The 14,300-nt window shown below is 44.2% G+C and overlaps 2 pseudogenes; one reads left to right on the top strand and one right to left on the bottom strand.

Moving 5' to 3' along the window:
• The window catches only part of LOC123158320 (polyubiquitin-like), a 69,465-nt pseudogene that overhangs the window by 4,527 nt on the left and 50,638 nt on the right, over nt 1-14,300 (top strand).
• LOC123162356 (agglutinin isolectin 3-like) lies at nt 2,253-3,181 on the bottom strand (annotated as a pseudogene).

The following is a 14,300-nucleotide window of genomic DNA, read 5'->3' as shown; positions in this document are numbered from 1 at the left end:
TTCGGTCAACACTTGCTCTACTGTTTTAGAAAATTCATATCAATTAGGATTTTTAGTGTTTTAATTTGATTCTTTTTGCATTAGATTAGTAATTTTATGAAGTTTCTGTAGATATCAAGTTTGACTAGATTTGAAAGTTTGAATTTGAATTTTCATGAATTTGCTCAAATTACTAGATTGCCTATAATTTGAGCTAGGAGTATTTTTTAGATGATTCTTTTTGCTACTGGTTCTTTGTGACTTTGTTTATCAGTAGTAATTAGTTGGCGAATTTTATAATTATTTAAAATTAGGTTTTTATGAAAACAGTTTTGTTTTAGTGTTTTATAGGTTTTATGCTATTTCTTTTAATTTTAATTGCTTTAAATTGTTTCCTTTAGTTTTTTGACATATTCTTTTTGTTTCTGTTAAGTTATCAGTAGCTATTTTATTTGTAGTATTTCTTTGTATTTTATTTATTTTATCCTACTAGAAAACTTGTTTTGAGCTTCATGGGAATTTATATTTAAAAGTGCCTTATAAATCCTGTACAACCATTGCCGTTTTATACACGAAAAAGAATACTTTTCCGCAATCTTTTTTCCTCCATTTTTTCCTCCATTTCCTTTCCCGCCATATTTAAAAGTGTCAGACGATGTTATCTACGGTCGTGGACACCATGATGCTCGTTTTATAAGTTGAGAAGTGAAGACGGCGAGAAAGAAGATGGCGAGAAAGAAGATGGTGGGAGAGAATGGCGGGAGAGAATGGCGGGAAACAAAATGGCGGGAGAGAGTGACAGGAAATAAAATGGTGGGAGAAAATGGAGGGAGACAATGGCGGCAAATAAAATGACGGGAAAGAAAATGGCAGGAGAAAATGGCGGCAAATAACGACGGGACAAATGGTGGGAGAAAATGGCAGCAAAGAATGGCGGGAGAAAATGGCGGCAAAGAAAATAGCGGGAGAAAATGGAGAGAAAGAAGGACGGGAAAGAAAATGGAGGATAAAAGAAATAAAATACAAAAAAAACTACAAATAAAATATCTACTACTAACTTAACAGAAACTAAAAGAATATGTCAAAAAAATAAAGAAAATAATTTAAAGCAATTAAAATTAAAATAAATAGCACAAAACCTATAAAACAGTAAAACATAACTGTTTTCATAAAACCCTAATTTTAAATAATCCTAAAATTCACCAATTAATTACTACTGATAAACAAAGTCACAAAGAACCAGTAGCAAAAAGAATCATCTAAAAAGAATACTCCTAGCTCAAATTATAGGCAATCTAGTGATTTGAGCAAATTCATGAAAATTCAAATTTAAACTTTCAAATCTAGTCAAACTTGATATCTTCAAAAACTTCATAAAATTACTAATCTAATGCAAAAAAATCAAATTAAAACACTAAAAATCCTAATTGATATGAATTTTCTAAAACAACAGAGCAGGTGTTGGCCGAAGAGGGACTCTTTGGCCAGCTGTTGGCCGAAATGTCCTTTTTGGCCAATGGTTGGCCGAAAAGTCCTTTTTGGCCAACGGTTGGCCGAAAAGTCCCTCTTCGGCCAATGGTAGTCTGAAAAGTTCCTCTTCGGCCAACAGGAGGCCGACGGGATGATACTTTTGATTTTTCTGCATTAGGATGTATAGTTTTCGAATTTGCTATAAAAATCATCACAGTTTCAAAAAAAGGGCAAAGATGACAATTTGGCCATCCATGCTTCACCAATCTATCAACAGTCCAAATTCTATCTTGTAGAGCCAACCAAGCAAAGAACTTGATTTTTGAAGGAGCCCAAGCCTTCCAAACCATTCCATCTATGGGTGAGAGAACCATTCATAGAAATTGCGCCTTGTATGCAGATGCCGCTGAGTATTGCCCACTAGCCGTGTGCTTCCATAGGATGCCATCCTCGGTGAGCTCACCAAGTTCAACCTCGTGCAAGAGCATCCAAAGAGTGGAAAACTACGAGATGTGCTCGGCGGAGATATTGTTTGTTGTCTTCTTCAAATGTTCATATCCAAGGCATAAATACCGGATGTTTGTATGCACTGCGAAAACACACATAGTGTGCTCGGGATCCAGTGTTCAACGATAGAAAAGAAAGATATTCCAGTTTGTTTTTGTTCACCATGATCGTTTCCTTCCCGTCATAGTTTTATTGCATTTCTTTCTATTTTTTTCAGCAGTTAATAACCATGAGTATAATAACACATTAATTATTCAATATTCCAGCGTCACACCAAAATATACCAGTCATGAAATAGCAAACTAAAACAAGTGGCAATATATAGTATCACCAGATCATACAATAACATTACACAATGTCAATAAAACATAATACTAGGACAAATGTCGATTATTAGGACAAATGTCGACAGCTTGACATACTTAGCTGGTACAAGTAAAACTTAATTCGGGACAATAATATTAGCTATTGCCACTGATTATTACTCCTCGTTGCGATGCTTATACTTCCTCGTTGCAACACTTATACTTCCATGGCAACAATTCAAGGGTAGCACGCACTTGAGTATGCAACCAGGAAGGAAGGAGTGTACCACATTAATACTAGTTGCATGCGCCGCTCTGGCAGCCGGTACCACAGTAATCCTTGCCAAGCCCACAAGAGCCATACAGGCTGCCACAATAGTTGTTGGTGCATGGTGCACCATTAGCCTTGTTGCCACACGGCTTGTCTGTGCTGCAAGCGCCGTTTTGGCAGCCAGTACCACAGAACTCCGGTCCTAGGCCACAGTAACCGTACTGGCTGCAGCAGAGGTTGTTGGGGCAGAGCTTACCATTGTCCAGATGACCACACTTGAGATCAGCCCAACAAGGACCGTTCTGGCAGCCGTTGCCGCAGTATTATCTGCCGTAGCCGCAGCGACCACCCGAGCCACAACAGTGGTTGTTAGGGCACAGTGTGCCATTGGCCTGCGCGCCGCAGATCTTGTTGTCGTAGCAGGCGCCGCTCTGGCAGCCGGCGCCAGCGCTGCAGTAGTTCACGCCCAGGCCGCAGTACCCATTCTTGCTGCAGCAGAGGTTGTTGGGGCACTCCATGCCGTCCGCCTGCTTGCCGCAGCGCGTAGGGCAGGACTGCAGCTGGGCGTGGGTGGTCCCCGCAGCCAAGGCAAGTGCGAGCGTGCACAGCAAGAGTCCCTTCATTGCGCTAGGATGTTTGCTTTACTGGATGATGTGTTGAGGAGGTGTTGATGGAAATGCCAAATGCAAGGCTCCTTTATATAGGAGTCCAAGTCGTTCGGCGCTGTTTTAAAACCAAATCTCACGATTTTTCTTAACTCGTGATCTGGAAATCAATGGTTAAATACGGTGTCAGTTTGTGAACGGTCGAGACGAGCCATGGATTAACTCGTGACTTGGGAATCTGCTTGTACAACATGTATGTACGTGCTCCTACTAGCCGAGGTCCAGTTATCGCATGCATACATCTGAGTGAGTGTACTAGCATAACATTTACTCTGGCAAACCGATACAATGTGTGAAAGATCAAGACGGACGGGCATTCCTGACCGTGAACAACTTACGAGATGGTGAGGATGTGACTCGCTGAAGTCTGCATTGCATAAGCATATATTCAATTTTAAAAAAAATCTTCATACTATAATGCAAATGGACTATCGTGTGTTGGAATTATTAGCACATTTTCGACTAATCTAATCCACGAGTAAATGATAAGCATGGCAAATACGGTATGCATCTCATATCGATACCTAAGTATGTGAGCACGTACAGTACATAGAACCGAAATATCTATGAACAACATATATACGGTCAACACATGAACGAGCAAATAGGGGATGAATGAGTCATATCCTCCGGTTGGCCAGTCCAACGTGGCGGTGGCAGCGGCAGCCTCGGCATCGACCGAGGCCTTCTTGGCGGCTTCGTCGTCAGCCATGGAGTCGATGCAGGGGAAGTAGTGAAAGCAGAGGCAGACGAAGATGGGGACAAATCGGGAGCAGTCGCATCGAGATGCTCCCCAAAAACCTTATTGTCATTCTCTCGGGCAGGATCTCGAACGACAGGGTTCCGGAGGCACCTGCACTCCCGACCAAACGTGCACGCGGTCGTCGGGATGGGATCGCCGGAAGCAGCACAGAGAGAGGAACAGTAGATGACGGCTAGGGTTGTGCGAGAGGGAGTGAGTGAACTGAGTTAGGGTTCACTCCACTGGTCAGCTCCTTCTTATATAGGTCGTCGGGTAGATGGGCTTGGGCTCAGGCCCATGACCGAGTCCACGAACAACCCATGGTCCAACGTCTCGGATAGTGGCACTTCCGCAAGCGACTCGTTAATTAATCCGAGATTAATTAACCATTCCTGTCCGACAAAAATAAGCTTCAGCTTGGCTCATTTCGGCAACCCGCGGCTCACGCGCGTGTCGTGACGAGGCGAGGCGAGGCGGACGGAGGAGGAGGAGGAGCGCGCGTGTACAACTCCTATTCCCTAGCTCCCAATAGCAAGTGATAGAGTAACCCTTATAAAGAAATCTCACTCTTCTTACTGTAGCAGTATGGTACTAAACTTCCCACACTTTCCACCACTTGCAGTGCATATTAACGGGCCTTAGAGATTAACCATGGATTATTGTCTTATATGGGCCTAAGCCCATCCATAATCCATCAACCCCCACCAGATCTCGAGGCACATAAGTTTGTCGACTATTCCAAACAATGCTTGATATACCAAAATTTTCAGTGGAGACTGTTAAGTTGAATTTCCACCTAGAGCAATGAGATTAGACTTCTTCACAACTGAACAATGGACTATGCCTTGAATTGTCAATTTAGCGTGCAGAAGTTTCGCCCATTGTCAGCTGATACATGACTGCCGAATGCTAAACCCCACGGGTGGAGCTTATTAGTCATACTCCTTACCTTCTCATGAGCTTCCTAGAGATCACCCAATCTCATAGACTGTGACTAGCAGTCTGGCTCACATAGATGTGTTCCTCCAAAGAATGCTCTGTAGGTTAGCATCTTGCTTACATAAGCTTTGGAACACATTTAGACAAAAGTCAGTCTGCCTTACATAATTGAGTGTATTATTGCATCTCCGATGGAGTGGGTTAATTAAGGATAATCTCCTTAGTTGACCGCCGGATTGTTTTCCAGGTCCTAATTCATGGGATCTCCGATTATACAGGTTGGGTTACCCACATGGCAACTTACATGGGTCTCATACCCACCCCCTCGATGCATTTTCTATCACAATCCATGATAGCCCTTTCGTAAAAAGGTCTGCCAATTTTTAGCCATCTGGATATAATCCAACACTATCACTCCGGAGTTTCTTGATTTTCTGACAGATTTTAATCTTCTTCTTATGTGCTTTTTGGATTTCATGATGTCCTTTGAAATCTTAGCCTTGGCAATCACTGTTTGATTGTCACAGTTCATAAGGACAGCCGAGACTAGTTTATCAACCACTTGCAAATCCATCACAAGCTTTCGAAGCCATTCTGCTTCGACGCATGATGTGTGCAATGCTCTAAGTTCTGCTTCCATAGTCGATCTCGTTAATATCGTTCGCTTGCAAGACTTCCAGGAAACAACACCACTACCAAGTGTGAAGACATATCCACTTGTGACTTTCATCTCATCAGCATCAGATATCCAATTAGAATCACTATACCCCTCAAGTACCGACGGGTACCCGGAATAGTGAATTTCATAGTTCATAGTACCTTGCAAATAACACATCACTCTCTCAACAGCATGGCAATGCACATCTCTCGGATTGGAAACAAACCAGCTCAGTTTAAAAACTGCAAATGAGATGTCAGGACGAGTAGCGCAAGCTTGGTACATGAGTGAACCAACCACTTGAGAATATCTCAATTTATCTACAGCCGTACCTTTGAACTTTCAAATCCGTATGCTAGATCATATGGTGTTGCAGAAGGGTGCAGTCCGAATATTCAAAACGGCTCAAAATCTTATCAACATAGTGGGATTGCAAAAGTGTAATTCCACCCTCGGTATTTCTCAGTAGCTTGATGTTCAAGATAACATCAGCCATGCCTAGGCCTTTCATCTCAAAGTTATGAGATAGAAAAACCTTGACCTCCCCAATGACTTTGAGGTGGGTCCCAAATATCAGTATGTCATCGACATACAGACATAGTATAACTCATTCGCCTCCACCATAGCGGTAGTATACACATTTGTCAGGTTCGTTAACAACAAAGGCAACAGACATCAGAGTAGTATTGAAGTTCTCATGGCATTGCTTAGGCGCTTGTTTCGGGCCGTACAAGGATTTCACTAGCTTCCACACCTTCTTTTCCTGACCATTTACTACAAAGCCATCTGGCTGTTACATGTAAATTTCCTCGTCTAGCTCTTTGTTAAGGAAAGTTGTCTTAATGTCCATCTGATGAATGAGAAGACCATGCGAGACAACCAAAGCGAGTAACACTCAAATGGTTGTCAGTCTAGCCACAGGTGAGTAAGTATCGAACAAATCCTCTTCTTCTCTTTGGTATAACCCTTGGCCACAAGGCTAGCCTTGTACTTCTCAACAGTACCATTGAGCCTAAGCTCCTTCTTGAACACCCATTTACATCCTAATGCTTGGCAACCATAAAGACGGTCAGTGATCTCCCATGTCCCGTTAGCCAAGATGGAATCGAACCGCATCCTTTTAGTAGTCAGCATCCGAAGATGCATAAGCTTCTGAAATGGAACTGGTGGTGTCATCATCCACGAGGTACACAAGGAATCATCACCAAAAGACTTTGTAGTCCTTTGTCTCTTGCTCCTAATAGGAGCTTCCTCGTCATCCTCCGTGGAACTATCATCACTTTTGTGTCCATAGTATTCCATCAGAATGGCAGGTTCAGAAGTCTCATCAGATTCCAGTCTAGAAGTGCTTTGCATATCTCTCACGGGCAAAATGTCCTCAAAGAATGTAGCATCCTTAGACTCTATAATTGTACCGACCTCCTAGTCAGGTACATCAGATATCACTACTAGAAATCCATAGCCAACATTATTCTTAGCGTAGCCCAAATTAAAGCAGTCCATGGTCTTTGGTCCAAGCTTACGCTTTTTGGGGATCGACACATTGACTTTCGCCAAACAACCCCAAGTGCGCAAGTAAGAGAGTGTAGTTCTTTTCTTTTCCCATTGCTCATAGGGAGTAGTCTAATTATCCTTCACGAGAACTTTATTCAGGACATGACATGATGCCAATACAGCCTCCCCCCACCATGCATTGGATAAAGCCGAGGTATCTAACATGGCCTTAACCAAAGAGTACGGTTTTCCGTTCGACAACCCCATTTGATTGGGGTGAATAGGGAGGCGTCCTCTCATGAATAATATAATGTTCTGCACATAATAAATCAAACTCATTAGAAAAATAATCTCCATCACAATCAAACCAGACTCGTTTTATTTTATTCTCAAGTTGGTTCTCAACTTCAGCCTTATAGATTTTAAAGTAGTGTAGAGCCTCATCCTTTGTATTTAACAGATACACATAACAGAATCTAGTGGAATCATCAATCAAAGTCATGAAGTATTTCATACGAAGAATGTGCAACAGAGAGGCGTGTGGTTGCTTTTTCCCCTAGGGTTTCCCCTAGGGTCTACCTCTTCCTTCGGCGGCGGCGCCGAAGTCCACCAAATATCCCACGTAAAAGACGGCCGGATTGCATAGCTCTTGCTGGTGATCGGTGCATCCTGAGGTAATCGTCCTGGTACGTCGGTAGCATGGAGGAAGTTGAGGTAGAACACGGAGCAGGAGGGTCGAAGGAAGCAACGGCGGAGGAGTTAGGGCGGAAGGCTATGGGGGGCGGAGTGGATCAAACCTCGTCAGCTTCGGCGGCAAGGATGGCCGTGGAAGGGGCGGATGAAGGGAGGGACATGGAGGAAAATCGGGTGGAAGGGGATGAGGAGGACAACTGGGATCATCACGGCCCAGATCCGAATTTGGAGGATGCGTTTGAAGGCCTAAACCTACATGGAGAGGAGAAGGAAGACCTAGATCTGTCCGGGGAGGTTGATGAGTTAATCAGGGATGTGAGATGGCTGGCTCTCTTTAGGGTTCATACCCTACGTCCGTTCAATCAAGCGGCCCTGTTAAACTCCATGAGGAATGCTTGGGCGTGTGCTCAAGGTGTCACGTTCAATATCAAGGGACCTAACTTGTTTCGGGCATAATGTCATTGCTTGGGAGATTGGAAGAGGGTGATGTAAGGAGGACCATGGCAGTTTAGAAGGGATCCTGTGGTTTTGGTTGAATATGATGGGTTCACTAATGTCTCAGACTAGTCATTGGACATGTACCCACTATGGGCAAGGATCAAGGGCTTCCCAGACGGGTTAACGAGGAAGAAAGAACTAGCGGAGAAGGTGGCGAAGAAGGTAGGAGAGCCTCCGTTTATAGTGATGGTCAATGAAGGAAAGATTAACCCCTCTAACCACCTGAGGGTTAAAGTGTTTGTTAATGTTAATAAACCTATGGTGAGATTTGTGTCGATCACCTTGAAGGAGAGGAAGAAATACCCCGTTTACTATGAAAAGTTGCCAGACTTTTGCTTTTTTTGTGGTTGCATGGGCCACGTGGTGGAGGAATGTGGCGATGGGATACACGATCTGTCGTCGGGTGAATGGGGTGACTATTTGCACTGGAGCAGAGAACCAATAAACAGTGGAGCAAGAGGAGGTCGAAGTGCTTGGTTTGATTCATGTAGAGGGGATAGTGCTTCGGGGGAGGGAGTTCGGGGTGGTAGAAGAGGAGGCGCAGGCAGAGGAGAAAGAGGAGGGAGAAGCTCTGGGGCTAGAGGTAGGGGTGTTGTAGTGCATCCGGTTCAAACTGAGAGAGGTGTTGTTGAGGTTGAGTAGCTCGGGCTGGGGGAGCAGGAGCATTCTGCTCGTAAAAGACTTGTCAGAGATGATGGTACAATTAACCTTAGAGGGCAGCCAGTCCCTCATCTGGTGGGGAAGGTGGCGGATACAATTCTTTTCATTGAGAATGGAGCGGGTGTTGGGAGCTCTGGCTCGGTTGTTGCTAGCTCCACACCGGGCAAAAACCTCATAGTGAAGAGGTTGCGTCACGTGATGAGTGGAGATGAGATGGTTGGTGAAGTGGACATGTGTACATCTTATGAGGCAGCCTCCGAATCGGAGGACCACCGGGCCCAATGAATTGCTTAAGTTGGAACTGTCGGGGAGGGGGGAGTTCCCGGACAGTTTGAGAGTTGACGACCGTGTGTCGGTCACATTCCCCCATGTTTGTGTTTTTGTGTGAAACAAGACAGAAGGAAGAGAAGATGAAGAGGTTGAGAGGCCGGTTGGGTCTGAAGGGTTTTTGTGGTGTTGATAGCTCTGGTATGAGTGGTGGCTTGGCCGTATACTGGCGTGAAAACTGTGTGGTAGAAGTTCTAGACAAAGATGATCGTCACGTCGATGTTCTAGTCCGTGTGTAGGAAGGTGCGGAGCAGTGGAGAATTACGTTTGTGTATGGTGAACTATGGGTGGAGAACCGACATCTCATGTGGACAAAACTACATAATTTAAAATCTGTAAATGATCTTCCGTGGTTGGTAATAGGGGATTTTAATGAAGCAATGTTGGATTTTGAACACTTCTTAGCCACACCAAGGCCGGAGTCGCAGATGATATCATTCAGGGATATGCTTGAAGTTTGCGGTATGATAGACTTGGGTTTTTCGGGGGTCCCTTTCACCTATGACAATAAGAGAAGTGGCGTGAATAATGTCAAGGTGAGGCTTGACAGAGCAGTTGCTACGAATGAGTGGAGAAATCTATTATCTTTTGCCTCCGTGCACCATATTCTTAGTCCTTGTTCGGACCATGTGGCAGTACTGCTCAAAGGCAAGGCGGACTCATGACCGGCTGGGCCTAAACACCGCCGGTATGATATTTTTTGGGAGAGGGACTCAGCGTTGCCAGAGGTCATCAAGAATGCATGGGAATCTGTTGGAAACGTCCAAACATTGGAGCAGCTGAGAGAGGCTCTAACCAAGACGATGGTGTCGCTAGGGTCTTGGTGCAGAAAGTTCGGAAATATAACAAAGGAATTGGCTAAGTCTCGATCGCAGCTCGAGGAGCTCATGCGTATGAAATGCGGATAGGCAAGAAATAAGAAAAGTGTCAGATAGGATGAATGAGCTTTTGTACCAGGAGGAGATGATCTGGCTCCAAAGATCGAGAATATCATGGCTTAAGGAGGGGGACCGTAACACAAAGTTCTTTCATAGTAAGGCGGTGTGGAGGGCGCGGAAAATTAAGATCAGGCAGTTAACTGATAGTATTGGGGTGGTTCATTCAGATTTGGCATCTATGGGTAAGTTAGCGAACGAGTATTTTCGCGATATTTTCACAGCGGATTCTAACCTCGATGCAGGCCACATGGTCGATCTCTTTGAGGTACTGGTCACAGAGGAGGATAATGTCAAGTTGTGTGCTCTGTTTAGTGACAAGGAAATCTCTGATGCACTCTTTCAGATAGGGCCATTGAAGGCGCCGGGGCCTGATGGATTTCCCGCCAGAATTTTTTAGAAGAATTGGGCGACTATCAAGGACAGCGTGATCGCGGCTGTTAAGGACTTCTTTTGTACAGGTGTGATGCCAAAGGGAGTTAACTCCACGACAATTGTCCTAATACCGAAAATTGCCAACCCAACAAAGCTGTCTGAGTATAGGCCAATTAGCTTATGCAATGTGATTTATAAGGTCAAATCTAAGTGTTTGGTTAACAGACTCCGCCCTCTTTTGGACAACCTAATCTCAGGTGAATAGAGTGCTTTCATCCCGGGGAGGATGATTACAGATAATGCGCTGATTGCTTTTGAGTGCTTACACTACATTAAGCAGGAAAAGGATCCCACAAAGAGTTTCTGTGCTTATAAAGTTGACCTTTCCAAAGCATATGATAGAGTGGACTAGGATTTCTTGAGGCAAGTGATGCAAAAGTTGGGGTTCTCTCATCGATGGATTGACTGGATAATGACTTGTGTCACATCGGTGAGATATTCTGTCAAATTAAACGAAACTCTCTTGGATTCATTTGCACCGTCACGTGGGCTTCGGCAAGGTGATCCCCTTTCACTATTCTTATTCCTGTTTGTTGTGGATGGGCTTTCTGCTATACTAAAAAATAGAGTGGCTAGTGGTTTTATCACACCAGTGAGAATTTGCAGGCGAGCACCAGGTATATACCACTTATTATTCGCTAATGATACCTTGTTGTTTTTTGAGGCAACTAGAGGTCAGGCAGAGAGTGTTATGGATGCATTAAACATGTATGGTGCGGCCACTGGGCAAAGTCTTAATTATGAAAAATGCTCCATGTTCTTTGGTGCTTCTTGTCCGAGCGCAGTTCAAGATGAGGTTCAGCAAGTGTTGCAAGTCCAAAGTCTGATTTTTGAGGAAAAGTATTTGGGCCTGCCTACTCCTGAGGGGCGCATGTCTAAAGGGAAGTTTCAAAATCTTCAGACAAGCCTGACAAAACGTCTTATTCAGTGGGGAGATGGACAACTTGCCCAGCCCAGGAGGGAGGTACTAGTGAAAGTTGTTGCACAGGCGCTGCCAACTTATATCGTGGGTGTTTTCAAATTACCATTTTCAGTCTGTGATGATCTTACAAGAATGGCCAAGAACTTTTATTGGGGTTCGGCTAAAGGAAAGAGGAAGGTCCACTTGAGAGGGTGGGACTATCTCATGCAACCAAAGGACAGAGGGGGAGCAGGCTTTCATGATTTTCGTCTGTTTAACCAAGCGCTATTGGCTCGGCAGGCGTGGAGATTGATATCTAGACCGGACAGTTTATGTGCGCAAGTTCTGAAAGCAAGGTACTACCCAGAGGGAAAGCTTGAGGATATGGTCTTCACGGGAAATGCGTCCTCTTCCTGGCAGGCAATCAGTCACGGTTTGGACCTGTTAAAAAAGGGATTGGTTTGGCGTGTGGACAATGGAAGAAGCATACGAGTTTTGTGTGACAACTGGACACCGAGGCCTCATTCATATAAGCCCATCTCATTGCAGGGGAGATGTTGCATCCAGTACGTTTCTGATCTCCTGAATGAGAATGGATCTTGGAAGGGACAACTATTGTCGCAGCACTTTCTTGCCGCGGACATTGACGAAATTCTAATATTTAGAGCTTCACCGTGGCAGGCCGAAGATGTTATTGCATGGGACCCAATAAGCTGGGTGTTTTTACAGTAAAGAGTGCTTATATGTTGGCGTTCGACGAAGCACACAGAGAGAGGGCGACTTCATCTAGGTCTTCTCCAGATGGAAGTAGATCCTGCTGGTCATATATATGGAAGAATGTGGCGCCCCCTACTGTCAAGAACTTTGCTTGGCGAGTAGCAATGGATGAACTTGATACGTCCATTTTGCATCATGCTTTTATATCAATATTTATTGCATTATGCGCTGTTATTACACGTTATGTCACAATACTTATGGCTATTCTCTCTTATTTTACAAGGTTTACCATGAAGAGGGGGAATGCGGCAGCTGGGATTCTGGCTGGAAAAGGAGCAAATATTGGAAACCTATTCTGCACAGCTCCAAAAGTCCCGCAACTCCACGAAAGTCATTTTTGGATTTAATAAGAATTTATGAGCAAAGAAAGTACCTGAGGGGGCCCACACCCTGGCCAAGAGGGTGGGGGCGCGCCCCCTGTCTCCTGGGCCCCCTGGTGGCCCTCCGGTGCCCATCTTCTGCTATGTGAGGTCTTTCGTCCTGGAAAAAATCAGAAGGAAGCTTATGGGACGAAACTCCACTGCCACGAGGCGGAACCTTGGCGGAACCAATCTAGAGCTCCGGCAGAGTTGTTCTGCCTGGGAAACTTCCCTCCGGGAGGGTGAAGTCATCACCATCGTCATCACCAATGATCCTCTCATCGGGAGGGGGTCAATCTCCATCAACACCTTCACCAGCACCAACTCCTCTCAAAACCCTAGTTCATCTGTTGTATCCAATCTTGTATCAAAACCACAAATTGGTACCTATGGGTTGCTAGTAGTGTTGATTACTCCTTATAGTTGATGCTAATTGGTTTACTTGGTGGAAGATCATATGTTTAGATCCTTAATGCATATTATTACTCCTCTTATTATGAACATGAGTATGCTTTGTGAGTAGTTACATTTGTTCCTGAGGACATGGGTGAAGTCTTGCTATTAGTAGTCATGTGAATTTGGTATTCGTTCGATATTTTGATGAGATGTATGTTGTCTTTCCTCTAGTGTTGTTATGTGAACATCGACTACATGACACTTCACCATTATTTGGGCCTAGAGGAAGTCATTGGGAAGTAATAAGTAGATGATGGGTTGCTAGAGTGACAGAAGCTTAAACCCTAGTTTATGCGTTGCTTCGTTAGGGGCTGATTTGGATCCATATGTCTAATGTTGTGGTTAGGTTTACCTTAATACTTCTTTTGTAGTTGCAGATGCTTGCAATAGGGGTTAATCATAAGTGGGTTGCTTGTCCAAGTAAGGGGAGTACCCAAGCACCGGTCCACCCATATATCAAATTATCAAAGTACCGAACGCGAATCATATGAGCGTGATGAAAACTAGCTTGACGATAATTCCCATGTGTCCTCGGGAGCTCTTTTCTCATTATAAGAAATTGTCCGGGCTTGTCCTTTGCTACAAAAAGGATTGGGCCACCTTGCTGCACTTTATTTACTTTCATTGCTTGTTACTCGTTACAATTTATCTTATCACAAAACTATCTGTTACCTACAATTTCAGTGCTTGCAGAGAAAACCTTACTGAAAACCGCTTGTCATTTCCTTCTGCTCCTCATTGGGTTCGACAATCTTACTTATCAAAAGGACTACGATAGATCCCCTACACTTGTGGGTCATCAAGACTCTTTTCTGGCGCCGTTGTCGGGGAGTGAAGCGCCTTTGGTGAGTGGAACTTGGTAAGGAAGCATTTATATTGTGTGCTGAAATTTTCTGTCACTTGTTACTATGGAAACTAATCCTTTGAGGGGCTTGTTCGGGGTATCTTCACCCCGACCAGAAGACCAAAGAGTTGCTCCTCAACCTACTGAACCTACTGAAAATATTTACTTTGAGATTCCTTCGGGTATGATAGAGAAACTGCTAGCTAATCCCTTTGTAGGAGATGGAACATTGCATCCCGGTTTACACCTTGTCTTTGTGGATGATGTTTGTGGAATATTTAAGCTTGTAGGTATTCCCGATGATGTTGTCAAAAGGAAGGTCTTCCCTTTATCTCTAAAGGGAGATGCATTGACATGGTATAGTCTATGTGATGATACAGGATCT

The sequence above is a fragment of the Triticum aestivum genome, chromosome 7B, assembly GCF_018294505.1.
Source record: "Triticum aestivum cultivar Chinese Spring chromosome 7B, IWGSC CS RefSeq v2.1, whole genome shotgun sequence".
In the NCBI taxonomy this organism is placed as follows: Eukaryota; Viridiplantae; Streptophyta; class Magnoliopsida; order Poales; family Poaceae; genus Triticum; species Triticum aestivum.
Note: the sequence above shows the minus strand (reverse complement) of the source record. Positions and strands in the feature narration are given on the sequence as shown.